The 25,075-nt window shown below is 41.6% G+C and overlaps 1 long non-coding RNA gene across 1 annotated transcript in view; it reads left to right on the top strand.

The window, feature by feature from the left end:
- Positions 1-25,075, top strand: part of LOC126109746 (uncharacterized) — an 81,951-nt gene that overhangs the window by 18,689 nt on the left and 38,187 nt on the right. The window lies entirely within an intron of this gene.

Genomic DNA, 25,075 nt, shown 5'->3' on the forward strand with positions numbered 1-25,075 from the left:
ATCAGATCCGGTGAACGTACGGGTGCTTCGACGACCTATCCACCTGTCATGAAATATGCTACTCAAAATCGCTTCAACCGCACGCGAGCTATGTGCCGGACATCCATCATGTTGGAAGTACATCGCTATTCTGTCATGCAGTGAAACATCTGTAGTAACATCGGTAGAACATTACGTAGGAAATCAGCATACATTGCACCATTTAGATTGCCATCGATAAAATGCGGGCCAATTATCCTTCCTCCCATAATGCCGCACCATACATTAACCCGCCAAGGTCGCTGATGTTCTACTTGTCCAAGCCATAGTGGATTTTCCGTTGCCCAATTGTGCATATTATGCCGGTTACGTCACCGCTGTTGGTGAATGACGCTTCGTGACTAAATAGAACGCGTGCAAAAAATCTATCATCGTCGCGTAATTTCTCTTGTGCAGAACTGTACACGACGTTCAAAGTCGTGGCTGTGCAACTCCTGGTGCATACAAATATGGTACGGGTGCAATCGATGTTGATGTAGCGTTCTCAACACCGACGTTTTTGAGATTCCCGATTCTCGCGCAGTTTGTCTGCTACTGCCGGCCGCGGTGGTCTAGCGGTTCTGGCGCTGCAGTCCGGAACCGCGGGACTGCTACGGTCGCAGGTTCGAATCCTGCCTCGGGCATGGGTGTGTGTGATGTCCTTAGGTTAGTTAGGTTTAAGTAGTTCTAAGTTCTAGGGGACTTATGACCTCAGATGTTGAGTCCCATAGTGCTCAGAGCCATCTGCTACTGATGTGCGGATTAGCGCGACAGCAGCTAAAACACCTACTTGGGCATCATCATTTGTTGCAGGTCGTGATTGACGTTTATCATGTGGCTGAACACTTCCTGTTTCCTTAAATAACATAACTATCCGGCGAACGGCCCGGACACTTGGATGATGTCGTCCAGGATACCGAGCAGCATACATAGCTGCATACTTTTGAACACATTATCCGAGAACTGTCTTGAGCAGCTAAATCGACAGCCAACGCGTAATGGTAATATTTTAGATCTGGTAGCCACGAACAGACCGGACCTCATCGACGGTGTCAGTGTTGACACAGGGATTAGTGATCGTCATATTGTCATTACGACTATGCTTACGAAAGTTAAAAAGTCGGTTAAGAAGGCTAGGAGAGTGTTCTTACTAGAAAGACCAGATAAGCAGTTGTTCGCATCCCACTTAGTAAATGAATCGACTTCATTTACCTCCAGTACGATGGACGTGGAAGAATTATGGGCAACTTTTAAACACATTCTAAATCACACATTGGACAAGTATGTGCCGAAAAAGTGGGTTACGGACGGAAAAGACCCACCTTGGTTTAACAGCGCAATTCGGAGAATGCTGAGGAAGCAAAGACAGTGCACTCGCGGTACAAGAAAGGTTGGGAGAACGAGGACAGGCAAAAGCTAGTAGAGATTCGTGCTGCTGTAAAAACAGCGAGGCGCGAAGCATACAACCACTATCACCGTCATACCTTAGCAAAAGATCTTGCTGAAAACACAAGGAAATTCTGGTCTTACGTAAAATCGGTAAGCGGGTCGAAGGCTTCCATCCAGTCACTCACTGATCAGTATGGCCTGGCAACGGAAAGCTGAAAATTAAAATTTAGCATTTGAGAAATCTTTCACGCAGGAGGATCGTACAAACACACCGCCGTTTGAGTCTCGTACAGATTCCCATATGGCGGACATAGTGATACACATCCCTGGGGTTGTGAAGCAGCTGAATGGGTTGAAAATAAATAAATCGCCAGGTCCTGATGGGATGCCAATTCGGTTTTACAGAGAGTACTCTACTGCATTGGCTCCTTACTTAGCTTGCATTTATCGCGAATCTCTTGCCCAACGTAAAGTCCCGAGCGACTGGAAAAAAGCGCAGGTGACGCCTGTTTATAAGAAGGGTAGAAGGACGGATCCTCAAAATTACAGACCAATATCCTTAACATCGGTTTGTTGCAGGATTCTCGAACATATTCTCAGTTCGAATATAATGAATTTCCTTGAGACAGAGAAGTTGCTTTCCATGCATCAGCACGGCTTTAGAAAGCATCTCTCCTGCGAAACTCAACTCGCCCTTTTCTCACATGATATCTTGCGAACCATGGATGAAGGGTATCAGACGGATGCCAATTCCTTGACTTCCGGAAAGCGTTTGACTCGGTGCCCCACTGCAGACTCCTAACTAAGGTACGAGCATATGGGATTGGTTCCCAAATATGTGAGTGGCTCGAAGACTTCTTAAGTAATAGAACCCAGTTCGTTGTCCTCGATGGTGAGTGTTCATCAGAGGTGAGGGTATCATCTGGAGTGCCCCAGGGAAGTGTGGTTTTCTATCTACATAAATGATATTTTGGATAGGGTGAATAGCAATGTGCGGCTGTTTGCTGATGATGCTGTGGTGTACTGGAAGGTGTCGTCGTTGGGTGACTGTAGTAGGATACAATATGACTTGGACAGGATTTGTGATTGGTGTAAAGAATGGCAGCTAACTCTAAATAGAGATAAATGTAAATTAATGCAGATGGATAGGAAAAAGAATCCCGTAATGTTTGAATTCTCCATTAGTAGTGTAGTGCTTTACACAGTCACGTCGATTAAATATTTGGGCGTAACATTGCAGAGCGATATGAAGTGAGACAAGCATGTAATGGCAGTTGTGGGGAAGGCGGATAGTCGTCTTCGGTTCATTGGTAGAATTTTGGAAAGATGTGGTTCATCTGTAAAGGAGCCCGCTTATAGAACACTAATACGACCTATTCTTGAGTACTGCTCGAGCGTTTGGGATCCCTATCAGGTCGGACTGAGGGAGGGCATAGAAGCAATTCAGAGGCGGGCTGCTAGATTTGTTACTGGTAGGTCTGATCATCACGCGAGTGTTACGGAAATGCTTCAGGAACTCGGTTGGGAGTCTCTGGAGGAAAGGAGGCGTTCTTTTCGTGAATCGCTACTGAGGAAATTTAGAGAACCAGCATTTGAGGCTGACTGCAGTACAATTTTACTGCCACCAACTTATATTTCGCAGAAAGACCACAAAGATAAGATAAGAGAGATTAGGGCTCGTACAGAGGCATATAAGCAGTCATTTTTCCCTCGTTCTGTTTGGGAGTGGAACAGGGAGAGAAGATGTTAGTTGTGGTACGAGGTACCCTCCGCCACGCACCGTATGGTGGATTGCAGAGTATGTATGTAGATTTTGATGTAGATGTAGATAGTACGCGTCCGTTGGGCATTTTGATCACAATAGGCACAGATCAACACGATATCGACCTTTTCCGCAATTGTTAAACGGTCCATTTTAACACGGGTAATGTATCACGAAGCAAATACCGTCCGCACTGGCGGAATGTTACGTGATACCACGTACTTATACGTTTGTGACTATTACAGCGCCATCTACCACATAGCGAAAAAGTGGTCCAACTAAAACATTCATATTTCTTTACGTACTGCACGAATATGCAATAAAAATGGGGGTTCCTACTTAAAAAAAAAAACAACGCAGTTGATATCCGTTTGACCTATGGCAGCACCATCTACCGGGCCAACCAAGCTTGACGAGTTTCGTTCTTTGTAGTTTTTTCGTTTGATGCTTATTTCGTGAGATATTTGGCCCGGTCACTATCAATGGACCACCCCGTATATCTATGAATTCATGACCTCCATCTTTAGAAATTTCCTTTTTCTGGTGGACACACGTCCCGATCGTCCGCTCTCAAAACCCTGGCATCTCTCTCCCCACATCCATCACTGCTGGCGGGTCACCTTCAACTGCCCAACGCTACGCGCTGTTCACATCCAACTGTCCAACACTACACAAGCGAATATTAAAACAATGAGTCGAACCAGCCACAGTCAGTGATTTTCATACAGAGCGCTATGTGGCGTTACCAACATAAAACCCTAAACAGCCCACTTACAGATGAACACTTTGAAATATCAGGGCTGGATATCACGGAGAAATAAATCATTTTATGTGTGTACAGATCTCCGAGTGGTAGTGTGGACACTTTTTACAATAAATTAACGTAAGATCTAGATAAAGTCTCAAGTACAAAGGTCAACATAATTCTGTGTGGGGACATTAACATCAACACAAATATCATAAATGAAGCCAGCTGCACCCTCATAAATATCTTTCAAAGTTTTGACATGTTCCTATTCGTCAATAGTGCAACAAGAGTTACTAAAATTACTGCATGAGTAATTGGCCATGTGGCCACAAACATGGACAGGGAAAAATGTGCTGTAGCTGTAAAAGATCTCGGACTATCAGACCATCTCTGTCAAATAAAAACAGTGAAATCATGCATCGAATCATTCCCTAAACTAGAAGCCTTCATACGACATCCATCAGAAATCAAAATAAAATTTTTTTCATACGAACTAGCAAAACAAAGCTGGGATGAAGTGTATAAGGAAACCAATGTGAATATGAAATTCTCTAAATTCTCCACATTATTTAAATTGAACTTTTGAAAGGCATTTTCAAAAGTATGCATGTCTGTATCAACATCTCACAAAAGCAGGTGGATAACAGCAGGTATTAAGAAGTCCTCCCAAACAATTAAATACCTCAGTTCCACGAAAAAGTGTCACAATGATCCAGAATTATTAAATTTCCGTAATAGATACAAAAAGATCTGTAGTAAAGTGCTGATTACTGCAGAAAAGTCATTTAATGACAAAATAATATATAATGCAGAAAATAAAAGGAAAGCAGTCTGGTATGTTACAAAAAAGGAAACAGGGAGAGACAAAGAAACGCAGAATAACATACTGCTGTGGGAGGGGGCTAAGGTAATAAATGATCCACAACACTTAGCAAACTATGTAAATGAGAATTTTTCAAGTATTGCAGAAAAGTTACAGCAAAAATTCCCCCAAACAAATATAACAGCTGTAAATAATTTTGCACTAAAGACAATGATGTTAATTCCAACAACAGTGAAAGAAGTCAATAAAACTGTTCTAAAACTAAAAACTAAAAAGTCAGTAGGCTTAGATGAAGTACCAATGTGTGTACTGAAACAATGGATAGAGATTCGGCTGCCCCTGTTGGAGGTTCGAGTCCTCCCTCGGGCATGGATGTGTGTGTTGTCCAGAGTGTAAGTTAGATTAAGTAGTGTGTAGGCTTAGGGACCGATGACCTCAGCAGTTTGGTCCCATAAGAGCTTATTGCAAATTTCCAAATTTTCCATAGAGATTGTACAAGGCCGCTTAACAAATATAATAAATGAATCCTTCACATTAGGGACATTTCCAGAGCAGTTTGCAACAGAACTCGGGCTCGTTTACTACCTATTTTGTCACGTGGCTCATCTGTAAAGGGGGTTGGTAGTAAACGGTTGCATTATCGCCCCTATTATTGAGTCTGATATTGGCTGGCTTTTGAAGAGCAGTGAATTGAACTATACACGTTCAGATTGAAACTTATTTATTCAAAAGAAACACTTTAACGTTGTGGCCATGCATTTTTAAGTTCACAAATAATAATCGGTGCAATTCGTACACTGTTTGTCTCACACCCACACACTTTCACTTTGTTCCATCGCATACCCTGGCGTCCATGCTTGCACTCGCGGCACTTTGCCGCTCCCAACTCGCCACCACAACGGCCAACCACCAAAGACCTCGATTTTCCCGCTCACATCCACAGTCCTTAGTCGGGTCACATGACACGACAGTAGTCAAAATAATTGCTAAACATGGCCACAATTCGTTTACAGTATTTTATAATATTTAAATACTTAAACCTAAATACATTATATAATTTTAAAAATTATCACCACACTTATATAATTCGTTGCAATTAAAAGAAAACCAAAACACTATCCAACGGAACTACAACGTCCATCAAAACACAAACAAATATTTTCCGGTCTATTTTTGCCCAGCATATTATCTCTGCTGCCGTGCTTTAAATTTTAAACTACTTGAAAGAGTTCCATATTATCCCCTGTTACCTTACAAGTTAAAATGGGCAAGAGTTGTACCTTTGCTTAAAAAGGTAATCCAGGAAACATAGAAAATTACTGGCCCATTTCCCCGCTGACACCATTCTCAAAAATAACATAAGCAATTATTAAAGACAGATTAATGAGATACCTGAATAAATACAATATTTTTAGCGAGTCACAGTTTGGTTTCTGTAGTGGCAAAAATATGGAGTCAGCCTTAGTAGAATTTGCAAAGGTTGTACTTGATGCTCTTGACAAAGATGAGTGTGTGTCAGGCATATTTTTGGATCTTTCTAAGGTCTTTGATACAGTTTACCACAAGATTCTATTAAATAAATTAGAAGCATTACAAATAAGATGGGTAGCTAATGATTGGTTTCGATCATACCTAGCAGATAGGGTACAAAGAGTAGAGATAACTCATACTTCGAGTAGATCTAAACATGTAGTAAAAAACTTATCAGCATCAAAATACATTAATATAGGGGTTCTGCAAGGTAATATGTTAGGACCAATACTATTCCTTATATGCATCAATGACTATCCCAGTGGTGTTACTCATGGTGAAAAAATTATTTTTGCTGATGATGGCAATGCTACAGTCCCTGAGAAAACAAGAGAACTCCTTGCAGAGCAAGCAAAAGAAGTTCTCAAGGAAGTTTATGATTGGTCAATAAGCAATAAAGTGACACTAAACATGAAGAAGACTAATGCCATAAATTTCAGTTTGAAGAGAGAAAATGACAGTGTTAAATTAAATATAGATGGCACCTCTATAGACTGTGTAGCAAATGCAAAATTTCTATGAATGAATATTGATTATCAGTTGAAGTGGTGTGAACACACAAAGGTAATTGCAAACAGAGTGTTATCAGCATGTCCTTAGAATTATATCATCAGTGTGTAGCATGCAGAGTCTTTTCGTTACATACTATTCATAAATACATTCAATTCTTAGCTATGGCATTCTTTTTTAGGGAACAAATGCACAAAATATGAACACAATTTTCAAACTCCATAAGAATCATATCCAAAAATGGTAGTCGAGCTCATTGTTAAGATCTGTTCAAAAAACTAGAGATTTTAACTGCTCCGTGTGAATACATTTACCAGTCAGTTGTACACATCAGAAATAACAGTAGTAGTTACTACACAAACAGCTCTGTCCATGGCCACAGAAAAGGAAAAAAAACATGAAACTCAAAACAGCATTTTCTACTAAGGAATAAAACTGTACAATAAATTACCAAAAGAGATCAAGGAAATTGGAAAAATACACTTATTTAAAAAGGCAGCTGAAAAGTACCTGTTATGCAATACATTTTATACAACTTAGATAAAACAGAGTAGGGGTTTGGTAAAAAAAATGTTATACAAATAAATAATAATAATGATTATAAAACATCCAACATTCCACATAATACCTTCGCACTATGTTTTTTCCTTCTTTTTTCCTTTTCTAGAAAAACTTACCCCCAAGCTATGCACACCTCTTCCTCTTTCTGAGCTCAACATATCACTCATTTTAGAGGGATGCTGACCCAGTTTTTCAGGATATCAAAAGGAAAGTTGCGATACAGAAAAAGGCCCAAAGATCACCAGTGTGTGTGTGTTTATGTGTGTAGTGAGTGAAGTGTTATGAAACCACGTGTGTATAGTGTGTGCAGTGACTGATAGTGAGATATGACTGAACAGTGTAGCATTACATTGTTTAATAAGTTATTTGTAAAAAAAGGTATTGTACACCAGGAGTAAATCTAATGATTGTCTCTAGCTAGAAGTCTGTATATGTATGTGTATACGAATTAGGTTATTTTAAATTGGTCTAAACTTGTAAATACTTTGACATGTCCTACATCCTTGTAGAAAGAGATCTATAGATGAATAAAGCTACTACTACTACTATTACTACTACTACTACTACTACTTGCATAACAATTATTGCTTTATGAAAACTAGTCAAGATCAAAAACAAATTTGTGGGTATCAATAATGATTCTAGGAAAACTAAAGTTAAGTAGAAGTTTGTCACCATGAGATACAAAGGCCGTGTCGGAAAGAATTGCTAAATTCTTTCAAAAAAAACATCGCTGTGGCATTCCAGAATGAAGGGCAAATGGCACATAGACTAAGACATAAGCCAGCAATGCGAAAACAAATGAAATACAACAATTCCGGAGTATATAAGATCAAATGTGCTGAACGTGACAGTTATTATACAGGACTGACAGGGCAGAATTTTGAAATTCGATACAAGAAACATTGCAGTCATAGCAATCGGGCAGCATTTGGAGCGCATGTAAAAGATAGTAAACATGAAGTGAGTAATATAAATGAACAAATGGAGTTGCTACATGAAGCTCCAAAAAGTCTCTATCTTAACGTGCTCGAAGAGGTTGAAATATACGCTAATCAAAGAAAAAACCCAGATCTACTACTTAATGAGAAAAGTGATTTTATGCACAGAAGTTATTATAAGATTTTTAAAGACCTGTTTTAAGCTTACTCTTGAATGCAACAGCACGCTCCAGTAAGAACAAGCTGCAGCGGAACGGCCCACAGCGTACTGGCGGCGAGGTGAATTTGGCGCGGCGGAAGAGACTTGGCGTGGCGTTGTATACGTTCTGACGTAGGGAAATCCTCTCCACCACCAATCAAAACAAAGAAGAGGAAACGCACATTTTCAAAAGAATATCTACATTTTAATTATATTTTTAAGTTTCGTTATAAAAATTTTTACATTAATGTAAATTATTTTGGTTCATGGCCCACTCAAAAAAAATTGTTTTATTAAAAAGTATATTCACCATTAATATGTACGGTGAAAAAATAACATTCTTATAGGTAGGGGGCACTTTTTACTGTTTCCAATCAGGTTTCTCCAAATCTGCGATATAAGCTTTTAACAGATTAAAATTTAGTTATGACAGTGAACCGATAGTTCTGTACTGACAAGTTACTCTATAACTGCAAAATATGGGCTAAGTTGGCATTTAATACTTTCCAAAATTTCTACTTTTTGTAAACTAGGACATTTCTATCAGTAAATGTATCTCTCTTGTTAATTGTATTTTTAACTTTGTCTAACAGATCTGAAGATGGGCAGCTAGCCTGAAACCGGTCATTGAAAATAAAAAATAGCGATCAAAGACTGAAATAACATATTTTTATTTTTTTAAATCTTTGCTCGCTACGGTCGCAGGTTCGAATCGTGCCTCGGGCATGGATGTGTGTGTCGTCCTTAGGTTAGTTAGGTTTAAGTAGTTCTAAGTTCTAGGGGACTGATGACCTCAGACTTTAAGTCCCATAGTGCCCAGACCCATTTGAACCATTTTGAAATCTTTGCTTCTCTGGATGTTCTGGCAAAATACTGCAGATACACAAATGGGGCATGTTTTATTAGATTCACCAGACCAATAACAACAAAATAAATGGAAATTGTGCTTTACTTTAACCTCGTACAGTTTTGCGATGGGTTCATATTAGTGAAGTTGCTTATTTTCGGGAAAAATCTTTTATTAGCCGTAGCTCCGTAACTAAACATTTTAGGACCTATGTTTATATGAACTTTTCTCTTTAGCTTTACTTGTAGAATAACATATTAAAATATTTGCATATCTTCATGAATCATTCTGTATACTGTTGTAAGTTGTGTATTGTTGAAAAAACAAAGGAATGCCGCGAAGAGTTGAATGACGCAATAAATATCTGAAAAATTGACGAAACAATTCAAATGACCAAGAAAACGGCTAATTTCGAATTACAGAGTATTTGCTGTGCGGTATGTGAGTAGAACTCTGCGACAGCGGTAATCTCTGCTGTAGCTTGAGCACGAGTTTTAAATCTTTGTCTTCGCCCATTTTCCGTTCGTTACATTATGGGAAATAAAAACGAATATTACAGCCATTAATCTTTTCCCATTTGGCTGTTGTGTGTCCGAGAGAGCTAGAAGGGGTGCGTGAACGTATTGGAGCCGAAGTATGCAATATCGTAATACGTTATTTTTAATAAATTACTTATTTTGGCTAGTGAGCTAGTAAATGCTAAACAATATTTATTCATATTACCTCCCAAATCTAATCATTAATTATTATCCTTTTTGTTTCATGGTTGGGAGATGGAAACAGTCTTGTACAGCATGCTGCTTGTCTGTTGACGCTACAACAAATCGAGAAGCTGAACGCTCATTCCCTAGTTTAGTATTACGTTTCCGAATATGCAACTTTGTGATTTTTTTCCAATAATGACTCCTATTATTACTTACAAAAGGCCTTATTCAATGTTGTAAGTCGTCAGATAGTACAAGTAAATATTTTTTCATGTACTATATGTGTGTGTCACCACAACCACATCGATTTATTGAGTGATTTTCTTAAGGGACTTGATAACAAGTTCTATTTATCGAGAAATTGGGTTTATCGAGACACTAATTAGCAAGAGTTGACTTTATCAGAGAGCAAATAATCATATTCAGCGTGAAAGAAAAGCTAGAAGATAATAAGAGAAGGTAAAACGAACATTTACGAAGAACGGATCCTGGAAGATTATCAGTAACCGAATGAAAGAGAATCCACAAAAAAAAGAAGCCCTGAAGATCACAGAAGAGATGGAAACTGTAAATAGCACTAAGCAGCCTAAAACTGGAGATACACAAAAAGAAGAAGAAGAAGAAGAGGACGAAGAAACTGAAAAAGGACCTTGTCCTTATTGAGCACTGTCCTCGGCATGAGAAATCATTTTTACAGCATCATATCAGAGAGAAGGCAGGCCATAAAGTAAGTAAGGACGAAACTTTATGATTAGTAATGATGCAGTATTGAATCTCTTTGGGGAATATTAAATATCCAGTACTCGATACGGCGCGGAATGGCCGTTTTGATATGTCATTAGATTAATGGCGCCCGCTTAGTAAAGTTTACTGTCACTGCATCCAGGCTCATTACGTCAGAAACAAGCGATACTGAATTTACTCTCGAGATAATGCGTGCTACGGGGCGGGTGAGACAGAAATGACAATAACCTTTATTTTATCGCAACAATGTTGTACACTTTTTGACAGTTGCTAAGGAACAACTGGCACATGGTAAGGAACAACTGCCAGCTACTATGGGCCACCTGCAACTGCTACGGAACACCCGACTAATGATAGTAAACGGACGAAGCCGGTCAAAATGTGACTACAGCGACTACAGTAATGGGTGTGTCCAAAAGTCCGTTATCACGACTGAAAAAGGGCGCTGAAGGTGAACCAATGATATGAAAAAGCAGGCCCGTGGTCGTAGACGGATTACCGCAAAAGGATCGATACAAAACCCTAGTGGTGAAAATGATCAAACATATCACTCCTAAGCCATAGAGTAAATATCTCTGGAGTGACCACTGTGTTCTGCGCATGTTGTCAACATTAATCCAGGATTGTCACGTGTTTTCGGGACTTCGCTGTGCGTGTGTGCTTTCTGCAGAGTTTGAAGTTTATAATATCAAGAGTTTTTGTTGGGTTTTCACCGTTTGTTGATAGCGTAATAGCGATGGTGAATTACTGTTGCTGCTAAGGGTGCAAAGAAAAATATGTGGAAGGAGGGATAGTAACTTTTCATGGGTACATACAATGTAGCTCTAATTATAGTTATCATATTAGTAAGAGACACTGTATATGTTTAAAAATTTCGAGACCTATTATAATTAAGACTTGATTCTGTAGACCTATTTTTCTACCATTTTATAACTATATAGTAGATATTACGGCTCGTACAAAAGCTTACAAACAATCGCTTCCTCTCGTAAATTTGTAAGTGGATAAGGAAAGGAAATGGTTAGTTGTTTCAGCAAATACTATCCTCCATGCATTTATCAGTGACTTGTCGATTGTGTATATATATTTGAAAGACGGGAGACAGATAAATTCAACAGAGTGGGAGTCTGTAATTTTCTTCGTATAATATGTGTGCCCAAACCTTTTTGTTTACTATAAAGTTACAGTAGGAGACCATGTTAAGTGCGTCTAGGACACAGAGAATGATTATGTGTGATTTATATTTTAGTTTCCCGAAGGATGAACAACGAGTAAAGATGTGGCTCCAGAAAATAAGGAGGAGTAATTTTGTCCCCACAAAATACTCCAAAGTATGTTCAAAACACTTTGAAGAGGAATGTTTAGACAGAGAAAAATTTGGACGTGCATGGCTGAAGGTAGCTAATCAAAGTACACATTCATCTTCTTTGGTGTATTTTACCTTCAATTTATTTTCTTCACCATTTGATTAAGAAGCGTAAAATATTAGTAAACATGTCCCCAAACTCTTTCATTTGTGTCACTTTCTATTTCCGTTAATGGTGATATATGAGTTGACTGTTACATGACCAACTGCATTTGATTTCAGTACATTTATTCTCTGATCGCCTTTTTCCCCCTTGTTACTCAGTCTACTATTTATTTAATAAACTGGGAGCAAGTACGTAAAATGCGTTAAATAAATACTTCAAAGTGTCACCAGTAAGAAAAATTGTGCTTGAGGTCACAAAAACGAGAAAATAAATACGCAGAAATATCAGAAAAATGGACGAATCAGCAGGGATATAATCGCTAATGTGTGGCAAATTCGGTGTTTTTCGGACACTTGCAGAAGTACTAGCGTACTGTCAAGTCGTTTTGCAAAACTATCACTGCAAAAACGTACGTCAGGCTCGTACTATAAAGTGCCGTATCATACCGAAAGCTACAAAAAATCGAGTACATCTGAAGTGTGACACCTATCGCAAAGAAGCAGAATGCAATATCACTTGCCCTTAAAAGTTACGTAGCTGGTTTATCCCGGTATCAAATTGATACTGTTAAAAATAATCCACGACACGTACAAAAAGAATCCGTCTGTAGTAGGGATGTAGTGACATTCTAAATATACAGGGCGCTATACAGACAAACACACGACGGCCCGAGAACACGTGACCAGGCTGGCAATGTATGTTGACAACACAAAATCTGTTCTGCGCATGTGAATGCTCACTCCAGAGATATTTACTCTATGTCCTAAGCATATCACTGCACTCGTGACCGCTACCCGTACACGTACGAAAAGAATCCGTCTGTAGTAGGGATGTAGTGACATTCTAAATATACAGGGCGCTATACAGACAAACACACGACGTCCCGAGAACACGTGACCAGGCTGGCAATGTATGTTGACAACACAAAATCTGTTCTGCGCATGTGAATGCTCACTCCAGAGATACACTCCTGGAAATGGAAAAAAGAACACATTGACACCGGTGTGTCAGACCCACCATACTTGCTCCGGACACTGCGAGAGGGCTGTACAAGCAATGATCACACGCACGGCACAGCGGACACACCAGGAACCGCGGTGTTGGCCGTCGAATGGCGCTAGCTGCGCAGCATTTGTGCACCGCCGCCGTCAGTGTCAGCCAGTTTGCCGTGGCATACGGAGCTCCATCGCAGTCTTTAACACTGGTAGCATGCCGCGACAGCGTGGACGTGAACCGTATGTGCAGTTGACGGACTTTGAGCGAGGGCGTATAGTGGGCATGCGGGAGGCCGGGTGGACGTACCGCCGAATTGCTCAACACGTGGGGCGTGAGGTCTCCACAGTACATCGATGTTGTCGCCAGTGGTCGGCGGAAGGTGCACGTGCCCGTCGACCTGGAACCGGACCGCAGCGACGCACGGATGCACGCCAAGACCGTAGTATCCTACACAGTGCCGTAGGGGACCGCACCGCCACTTCCCAGCAAATTAGGGACACTGTTGCTCATGGGGTATCGGCGAGGACCATTTGCAACCGTCTCCATGAAGCTGGGCTACGGTCCCGCACACCGTTAGGCCGTCTTCCGCTCACGCCCCAACATCGTGCAGCCCGCCTCCAGTGGTGTCGCGACAGGCGTGAATGGAGGGACGAATGGAGACGTGTCGTCTTCAGCGATGAGAGTCGCTTCTGCCTTGGTGCCAATGATGGTCGTATGCGTGTTTGGCGCCGTGCAGGTGAGCGCCACAATCAGGACTGCATACGACCGAGGCACACAGGGCAACACCCGGCATCATGGTGTGGGGAGCGATCTCCTACACTGGCCGTACACCACTGGTGATCGTCGAGGGGACACTGAATAGTGCACGGTACATCCAAACCGTCATCGAACCCATCGTTCTACCATTCCTAGACCGGCAAGGGAACTTGCTGTTCCAACAGGACAATGCACGTCCGCATGTATCCCGTGCCACCCAACGTGCTCTAGAAGGTGTAAGTCAACTACCCTGGCCAGGAAGATCTCCGGATCTGTCCCCCATTGAGCATGTTTGGGACTGGATGAAGCGTCGTCTCACGCGGTCTGCACGTCCAGCACGAACGCTGGTCCAACTGAGGCGCCAGGTGGAAATGGCATGGCAAGCCGTTCCACAGGACTACATCCAGCATCTCTACGATCGTCTCCATGGGAGAACAGCAGCCTGCATTGCTGCGAAAGGTGGATATACACTGTACTAGTGCCGACATTGTGCATGCTCTGTTGCCTGTGTCTACGTGCCTGTGGTTCTGTCAGTGTGATCATGTGATGTATCTGACCCCAGGAATGTGTCAGTAAAGTTTCCCCTTCCTGGGACAATGAATTCACGGTGTTCTTATTTCAATTTCCAGGAGTGTATTTACTCAGACGTTGTGACCGCTACCCGTACGCGTGGCTCTGCCAGAACCTTTTCGTGGCGCTTAAATCAGGCAGGTCTGTATCCTCGGACGCCTGTTAAATGCGTCCCACTTCAACCACTCCATCGTCGAGAAAAAGTTCGTTGGTATAGTGAGCACGTTTGTTGAGCTCACAGCCAAACCTCCAGACGTCAGACACACAGATCGGTAGTAGCGTTGTATGTAGGTAGAGTATCAACAAAAACATGTACAGGGCTATTACAAATGATTGAAACGATTTCATAAATTCACCGTAGCTCCATTCATTGACATATGGTCACGACACACTACAGATACGTAGAAAAACTCATAAAGTTTTGTTCGGCTGAAGCCGCACTTCAGGTTTCTGCCGTCAGAGCGCTGGAGAGCGCAGTGAGACAAAACGACGACAGGAGCCGAGAAAGCGTATGTCGTGCTTGAAATGCACTCACATCAGTCAGCCATAACAGTGCAACGACACTTCAGGACGAAGTTCAACAAAGATCCACTAACTGCTAACTCCATCCGGCGATAGTATGCGCAGTTTAAAGCTTCTGGATGCCTGTGTAAGGGGAAATCAACGGGTCGGCCTGCAGTGAGCGAAGAAACGGTTGAACGCGTGCGGGCAAGTTTCACGCGTAGCCCGCGGAAAATTGGCTCATGCCAGAACTGGAGACCGACAGCGCCGACTTCATCTTTCAACAGGATGGTGCTCCACCGCACTTCCATCATGATGTTCGGCATTTCTTAAACAGGAGATTGGAAAACCGATGGATCGGTCGTGGTGGAGATCATGATCAGCAGTTCATGTCATGGCGTCCGCGCTCTCCCGACTTAACCCCATGCTATTTCTTTCTGTGGGGTTATGTGAAAGATTCAGTGTCTAAACCTCCTCTACCAAGAAACGTGCCAGTACTGCGAGCTCGCATCAACGATACTTTCGAACTCATTGATGGGGACATGCTGCGCCGAGTGTGGGAGGAACTTGATTATCAGCTTGATGTCTGCCGAATCACTAAAGGGGCACATATCGAACATTTGTGAATGCCTAAAAAAACTTTTTGAGTTTTTGTATGTGTGTTCAAAGCATTGTGAAAATATCTCAAATAATAAAGTTATTGTAGAGCTGTGAAATCGCTTCAATCATTTGTAATAACCCTGTATTTAGTTCGTGTTGTCCAGTGGAACATGCGTAAATGGCAATTAAAAGTAACATCAGAACTACAGAGCACATGAAAGGCGTATCTGGGAGCGATAGTTTCGTAGATCTCCCGTGGGCGAATTGGTAGAGCGTGAAGTCGCTGTACCCAAGGTCTCGCGTTCATGCTCCACTGGTGACAATTTTGTTAATTGTTTACGTGTAAAACTGTGGGAGAACATTTCCTGACATGTAAAAGGACTTTTCGTAGTTTGTAGCAATGTTCCTGTGGCAGTCTGTTTTCGCTTCGTTGGTTGAATGTAGCAAATCAATAGATACATTCGTATAGGTAGGTGTGGTGTTCTGTCAGACATGTGCGACAGAACAGACACCACTCGTTTTGAAGCAGCTAGTACATCTGGAAACATCCCCCAGGCTGTGGCTAAGCCATGTCTCCGCAATATCCTTTCTTTCAGGAGTGCTAGTTCTGCAAGGTCCGCAGGAGAGCTTCTGTAAAGTTTGGAAGGTAGGAGACGAATTACTGGCAGAAGTAAAACTGTGAGGACGTGGCGTGAGTCGTGCTTGGGTAGCTCAGTTGGTAGATAACTTGCCCGCGAAAGGCAAAGGTCCCGAGTTCGAGTCTCGGCCCGGCACACAGTTTTAATCTGCCAAGATGTTTCATTCTAGTACATTTGTAGCTTCACAGAATAAACATAAATAATTGGAACAATAGAATAAAGAACCGACTGCATCACACGTGCGAAAGCATGTAACATTTTACACACATTTGTAGCTTCACAGAATAAACATAAATAATTGGAACAATAGAATAAAGAACCGACTGCATCACACGTGCGAAAGCATGTAACATTTTACACACATTTGTAGCTTCACAGAATAAACATAAATAATTGGAACAATAGAATAAAGAACCGACTGCATCACACGTGCGAAAGCATGTAACATTTTACACACATAATACAGGGTGTTTGAAAAAGGACTCCCTAGTTTTAAATACAAATTTAATGGGGAAATTAATGAAAAATAAAATCAATGAGTACATATCATGAAGGAGAATTCCTTCAAGTTTTGTTTAATGTTAGTAGACTTCAAGGTGGGATCCAGTTGTTGCCCTGCACATGTCGAGACAATATTCCACATCCCGCCACGTATTCACCAACATTTCAGGTGTAACTGTCCCAACCCTGCGACGATTCTTTACCGTAAATGATTGATGTGTCTGATGTTTTCACTGTACACAACATTTTTTATTTCGCCCAAAAGAAAAAGTCAAGTGGGGTTAAGTCTGAGCTTCGTGGTGGCCGAGGTATTGGACCAGCCCTGTCTATCCAACTTCCTGGAAAGCGAGTGTCAATAGCCACACGCACATGGTTACTGTAACGAGGTGGGGCGCTATCTTGTTGGAAAAACACAAGCCCCTTTTCCGCCTCAATATCGTCCTTTTGGGGAAAGAAGTACTCTGTCAACACATCACAGCAAACGTCCCCATTTATCGTTTTTTACCCAAAAATGAAATAACCAATCACACGATCTTCCATCAAACTGCACCAGACATTAACTTTGGGAGATTCACGTTGATGCTGAATATCTTCATGCGGGTGCTCCGCTCCCCAAATTCTGTGCTTTCTGCTGCGGAATACACATTGTTGCTGAGTTGCCCTGCACTGTACGCATACCTGGACTGCACTGTGGGCAAAGAGGAGAAAAACAGTACTGGTGCCGTCTCAAGGTCAAGCAGACCTGCCAAATGCAGGGGAGGCAAACTTGGAGAGCTGTTAAATCAAACACTACAAACTAGAATTGAGTATGTCACTTTGTACAGGTTCTAGGACACATTAAAACTAGGGGTTCTTTTTCAGACATACTGTACATTAAAATACGTCATCATTAGGGTACGAACCCAGGATCCTTGGTATGACGATCTAACGCTCTACCAATTTCCCCACGGAAGCGATGTGCATTAGTTAGTGACAGTTATGCTTTTCCTATGCTCCGTAGTTCTGGTGTTACTTTTAATTAACGTTTACGCCCGTCCTGCTGGCGACAGCACATAGCAAGAACTAAATCGGTGTTCTGGTTGACACTCTATCGACATACAACGTTTGGTACTGATCTGAGAGCCTGGCATCTGGAGGTTTGAGTGTCAGCAACAGCAGTCCAGAGTGACGTACTCCGAAGAATGACGTTTCACTGTGGCAAGTGATTCTGGCCACCAGTTAGTGTGGAGAGGAGGAACACATTACACACCACAGAATGGCAACGGACGTCATTGGTATGGTCTAGGCGTTATGGTGCGAGCAGGCATTATCCACAATGGCTGGCTCTGAGCACTATGCGACTTAACTTCTGAGGTAATCAGTCGCCTAGAACTTAGAACTAATTAGACCTAACTAACCTAAGGACATCACACACATCCATGCCCGAGGCAGGATTCGAACCTGCGACCAGAGCGGTCGCTCGGCTCCAGACTGTAGCGCCTAGAACCGCACGGCCACTTCGGCCGGCTTGTCCACAATGACTGAACACCACTGCATACCTTACGGGATTTCAAATAAATATAATTGTGGCTCTCAACTATGTACAATATTTTAAATGTTAAAGGTTTTGGCTGGTTTCGTTTCCTAGGGGCTGGGAAACGCAGTTGCCGCATTACGAGCCAAATACTGCTAGGTCTACAGTATACAATATGAATATACACATGAATCGAATGGGTGAAGGTTCCTATCACTCGGCAATTGCGAATTTAGAATGTAACATAGAAATTTATAAATGAAAGATTGCTATTAAATAAAATCTGCAGGTACTATTTTTTAACGACTTTAAATATGTACGATATTAGAAGTACCTTTAAGAATGCCGTTTATTACTGCAAAACACTTACCGGTGTCGATGGTCCAGAATTAAATAAACTATAAGTTGAATAACAGGGAAACAATAGATTCCTACTTCATGTAATTAGTTATGAGCAACAACATACCTCGTGAGATATTCACGTCTAAACGCATACTACGTGTTCATTGCTGAAGCCACGGAAATCTCACTAAAGTGCGCGTCATTTACGACGGCGGCCGAGTTTAGATTCGTTCTGCGCATCTGACGTCACAAAACACAGTCAGCCAATGAACAGAGAACGACGTTGCCAGAGCCCGAATGCAGTGCAGAGCACTGTCAAGTGTCTTCAGTTTTTGAAACGTTCAATCATAAATAAAGTAATTGAACAAAAGCAATGTCTTGATAGCAGACTTTCTTTTATAGAAAGTTTGGAAAAAGCATTCTTTATACCAATTTCTTCATATTCTATTGATTAATTAAGCCTTCTAATTCAGGCGATAGCAAGGAAAGGTGTTTGGATCATTCTCACTACCCGCTTTTTCACAATACAGAACACCGGTAATTGTTTATTTCCTATTGTACTTCGACGAAACGTAACTCATAGTCATACCAACAGTATTTGTCGGTATTGTGTGTGATATTTTACAGTCCTCCAGGAGATCTATTGACTGATGAGCTGCATTAGCGTATTGGTTAACGTGTTTAGCTGCTAAGCAGAAGATTCTGAGTTCAAACCGTATTTGGTGTTTAATGTTTTCTTTATTTAAAAACAATATGAATTTTATTCGTTTGAATGTAATTTTCTGAAATTTCTAGTGGCAACTAAAATCGACCATATGGAAAGTATACGCTATGGACTTTTACCTCTGCATACTCTTCAGAATTTCGTTTACTACATCCTGCACAATAACTGCGTTGAACATCGAAACAAAATTAAGTCATTTATGGGGGGGAGGGGAGGTATCAGTCAAGAAGATGTGTAAAAATCAAATTTTTGGGCCAAATAGCTTTTGTGAAATCGAATGATAAAGTGTGTCAAAGCAGTCGAAACACCATGTGTCTGCACAGGCGAGCAGTGCAGTGATGACAAAATCGTGCACAGTGCGGAATGCAGGAAGAACGTCTCTGTAGCAGCGAAAGGGTTAACGCGGCCGTGGTGGCTTTATTTCATAAACTGCGCGCTCCCCCCTAAAACGTAAGTTTGCGAACTGTACTATACTGTGGCGCTGCTTCTCTTGGCGCGTGCAACTGGCAACGCAGCAATCTCCCGCGTCTGGGCGGGCATGTGCGAACCGCCAAGAATTGAACTATGGTGCAGAAATAGCCACTATGAAATATTTCTATCTCCCGCTAGCATGCGCAAACTGCTCAACACCCTCCAAGTATTTTCCTGCGACCGTCCGTCGCGCCTTGCCGTCCAGCCCTCCCCCGTGTCCTGCACAACCGTCCGTTGTGCTGTCCTGTACCGTACTGTCCGTGACCTTCGTGGTAACGATGCTCCTCCCCCACTTCCATACAGTCTCCATTGACTTTGGTAGTCGCCTACCGTAGTAACGAGCGCTGTGATTGGCTAGAGCGCTCCCGCCATGTCTCCAAGCCAATGCATACTTACAAACATATTGAAACACATACAAAATACTGGATTTACATTTAAATAACTTGAAATTAAATAAATATTCCCATGGCTGGACCATAAACATGCTCTAACACACATTATTAAATACATAAACAAATTAAATAAACATATATCAAAGGAATAGAAACGAAAGTAGGCCAGTAGCCTAATGTCTCTGTGTGCTTTCTAAATCACAGTAAATATTTAAGCAATTTCTTCATGAGTAGTATATATCAGGTATTCAGGGTGTAACAAAAAGCTACGGCCAAACTTTCAGGAAAAATTCCTCACACACAAATAAAGAAAAGATGTTATGTGGACATGTGTCCGGAAACGCTTACTTTCCATGTTAGAGCTCATTTTAGTATGTACTGTACTTCCTCGATTAACCGCCAGTTGGCCCAATTGAAGGAAGGTAATGTTGACTTCGGTGCTTGTGTTGAAATGCGACTCATTGCTCTACAGTACTAGCATCAAGCACATCAGGACATAGCATCAACTGGTTAGTGTTCATCACGAACGTGGTTTTGCAGTCAGTGCAATGTTTACAAATGCGGAGTTGGCAGATGCCCATTTGATGTATGGATTAGCACGGGGCAATAGCCGTGGCGTGGTACGTTTGTATCGAGACAGATTTCCAGAACGAAGGTGTCCCGACAGGAAGACGTTTGAAGCAATTGATTGGCGTCTTAGGGAGCACGGAACATTCCAGCCTATGACTCGCGACTGGGAAAGACCTAGAACGACGAGAACACCTGCAATGGACGAGGCAATTCTTCGTGCAGTTGACGATAACCCTAATGTCAGCGTCAGAGAAGTTGCTGCTGTACAAGGTAACGTTGACCACGTCACTGTATGGAGAGTGCTACGGGTTGTTTCCATACCATTTAGAGCGTGTGCAGGCACTATCAGCAGCTGATTGGTCTCCACGGGTACACTTCTGCGAATGGTTCATCCAACAATGTGTCAATCCTCATTTCAGTGCAAATGTTCTCTTTATGGATGAGGCTTCATTCCAACGTGATCAAATTGTCATCGACCTTTATTTTGGGAGTCACCTACACTATGTGATCAAAAGTATCTGGACACCTGGGTGCAAATGGCTTACAAGTTCGTGGCGTCCTACATCGGTAATGCTGGAATTCAGTATGGTGTTGGCCCACTCTTAGCCTTGATGATAGCTTGATGATCAGGTGCTGGAAGGTTTCTTGGGGAATGGCACCCCATTCTTCACAGAGTGCTGCACTGAGGAGAGGTATCGATGTCGGTCGGTGAGGCCTGGCGCGAAGAAGGCGTTGCAAAACATCCCAGAGGATTCATCCGCATGAGGATTCAGGTCAGGACTCTCTGCAGGCCAGTCCATTACAGTGATGTTATTGTCGTGTATTAACTACGACACATGCTATGCAGTATGAACAGGTGCTCGATCGTGTTGAAAGATGCAATCACCATCCCCGAATTTCTCTTCAACAGTGGGAAGCAAGAAGGTGCTTAAAACATCACTTTAGGCTTGTGCTGTAATAATGCCACGCAAAACAACAAGGGGTGCAAGCCCCCTTCGTGAAATACACGACCACACCATAACACCACCGTCTCCGAATTTTACTGTTGGCACTACACATTCTGGCAGATGACCTTCACTGGCCATTTGCCATACCCACACCCTGCAATCGGATCACCACATTATGTACCGTGATTCGACACTCCACACAGCGTTTTCCCACTGTTCAATCGTTCAATGTTAACGCTCCTTACACAAAGCGAGGGGTCGTTTGGTTTTTGCCAGGGTGACGTGTGGCTTATGAGCAGCCACTCGTCCATGGAATCCAAGTTTTCTCACTTCCTGCCTAACTGTCTTTAGTACGTGCAGTGGATTCTGATGCAGTTTGGAATTTCTGTGTGATGGTCTGGATAGATGTCTGCCTATTACACATTACGACCCTCTTCAACCGTCGGCAGTCTCTGTCAGTCAATAGACGAGGTCAGCCTGAACGCTTTTGTACTGTACGTGTCCCTTCACGTTTCCATTTCACTATCACATCGGAAACAGTGGACCTAGGGATTTTTAGGAGTGTGGAAATCTCGCGTTGAGACATATCACACAAGTGACACACAATCACCTGACCACGTCTGAAGTCCATGAGTTGCGCGGAGCGCCCCATTCTGCTCTCTCACGATGTGTAATGACTACTGAGGTCCCTGATATGGAGTACCTGGCAGTAGGTGGCAGCAGAATACACTAATATTAAAAACGTATGTTTTGAGGGTGTCCGGATACTTTTGATCACATAGTGTATGTGTAGCCTACAATGTATGTATTAAGATGGTCAAATGTTTGTTTGATATATTTATGAATCCTTTTCATTTGTTATGGCTAAAAAGTGTGTATGGTAGAAAAAAAATACGAGTCGCTTAGTTCCAAAATGTCCTTTATCCAATCGGCATAAATTTTGGTAATTAGTAAAAAATGTATTTAACAATTTCTGTTGTATGCATAAACTTGAAAATATTTTTGCATGTTTCTTAGTTATCTATTTTTGTCATTAAAAAATCATAAAAATAACTTATTTCAAAATTTTGTTATAAGGTAAAAACTGTTGGATAATGGACAGATATAGGAAAAAAACATTGTATGAGACACAGTTTGAAAAAGAAAATAGGAGAAAAATTATAAACAGTGTTTGTTTAGTACATGCATATAATGTAATGGAAACTACTGTATGTCTGTAGGTATTTTTAAAACTACTGAAATAATTTCTGGTTAAGTTAGGAAAACAGATAGAAATATACATTTATCAGAAAATTATTAAAAATAACATTACATTAAACCTACACGCATTACAGAAAACATAATTTTAAAAGTGCCTTAAGGATAGTCATTTGCTTATTTAAATCTGATTTTGTCTTATTAACAGCTGTGAAGTAATTAAAAACCATTTTCATTGTCCATGTGTCCACCAGCATTTTCATCATCAGATTGTTCTTCAGGTCGATTCTGTACTGGATTGAATATAATATTTTTATAGAAGACCAGGTCTTCATTTTGAGCCCAGTTTTTCTCAAAGTGAAGACTCAGAACCTTGTTGACATCTTTCACTCCACATACCTTCTTCCAGTCAAAAATATTACAGCTCAACCATACTGGAAACGGATAATAGCCTTGCCGTGGTGGATATACCGGTTCCCGTCAGATCACCGAAGTTAAGCGCTCTCGGGTGTGGGCGGCACTTGGATGGGTGACCATCAGGGCCGCCATGCGATGTTGCTGTTTATTGGGGTGCACTCAGCCTCGTGATGCCAATTGGGGAGCTACTCGACCGAATAGTAGCGGCTCCGGTCACAAAAAACATATTAACGACTGGGACAGCGGTGAGCTGACCACATGCCCCTCCTATCCGCATCCTCAACTGAGGATGACACGGCGGTCGAATGGTACCGATAAGCCACTTGTGGCCTGAATGCGGAGTGCTATTTGAGTGCATACTGAAAACAGTTCCACATTCCTTAAAGATTTCAATATATTTCTCAGGCTTAATAATAGTGTCATAATTTTGAATTTCATTCTCAATTCTGCCTAATACACGATCAGATGGCATATACGAATGACCTGGTAGAGGGGATACAAAAAAAATGTCTTTAATATTTGGCGGCACTTCATTTACCAACCAGTATTGAAGCATAATCATTGAAGTGTTCCAGTTTTGTCCTCCACAACCATCCCCAAAAAGCCTTCCAGTGGTCACTCCTTCCAAGCAAGTATTTTTTAGCTTATGAAAAATTGCTGATTAAATTTCATTCGAACCTTTTTTGAAATCCGATTCTATCCAATGATACATAAAAACATGGTCTTTTGTCTGCTTATCTTTAGATGTGGTGTGCGTACTGTAAGACCTTCGGTACACACACCATCAGACTTGTCACTCTAACGAAGTAGGCGAGTGTCAGCAATATGTCTCGTGGTCTTATCGTGGCGTGTTTATCTTCTGCTGTTAGGTCAGATGATAGAAATGCCACTTGTACGCTTAGAGTAGCAGATTGACGGGGACCAACTTTAAACAGAACTTGATTAATTTTCACACACATTTATTAAAATAATAACCATCATAAACCTTACTTACTTGATTCTGGATGCTACTTACAATTGACAATCTGAAGTTCCTTTGGTCTTGGTACACTAATCATATTCTCTCATATCTCTGATACTTGACAAAGTGTCTATACATTTCTCTTCATGGCTATGTACAGGAATATGATAATCTTACTAGGCGCAGACTGAAACTTGACTACAGACTGGTACATACAAATGTAGACTAATGCAGACTGACTAATGGGAGGTCTGTACACGGATGGGCGCTGCGCCTGTACTGTTGTGCTTAGCGGGGCGCGCTCTATTGGGAAAGTTGTGTATGCGCTGACTAAGCGGAACTATGCACACAACATAGATATACCTTGGAAGATAGTAAAGTTAAATAAATAGAACTGTAGACTGTAGTAAGCTGCCTGGCCAGGGAGTTCGGGTAAAACCAAATTCTTTTGATAGTCAAAGGATAGGGTGATTTCATTTTTAGTTTTCAGTAAATTAAAGAACGCTTCTGCCCTCGTTTTTTGGAGATTGAAATCAGTTTCAATTGATTTGTCCCTGCTGTCTAATTTCAACTGAAACTGCATGCATTTGCAGCACTTCTCCAGAGCAGGAGAGCCAAAGCTTAAGTTATAATCTTTGACAAATATTTCTTAAAAATATGAATATGGAACTTGAAGATCACTTTCTACTTGTGAACTGTAAGCCTTGTGAAGCTTAATTAGTGAAAGGTGA

Source organism: Schistocerca cancellata, chromosome 12 (genome assembly GCF_023864275.1).
Source record: "Schistocerca cancellata isolate TAMUIC-IGC-003103 chromosome 12, iqSchCanc2.1, whole genome shotgun sequence".
Classification (NCBI taxonomy): domain Eukaryota; kingdom Metazoa; phylum Arthropoda; class Insecta; order Orthoptera; family Acrididae; genus Schistocerca; species Schistocerca cancellata.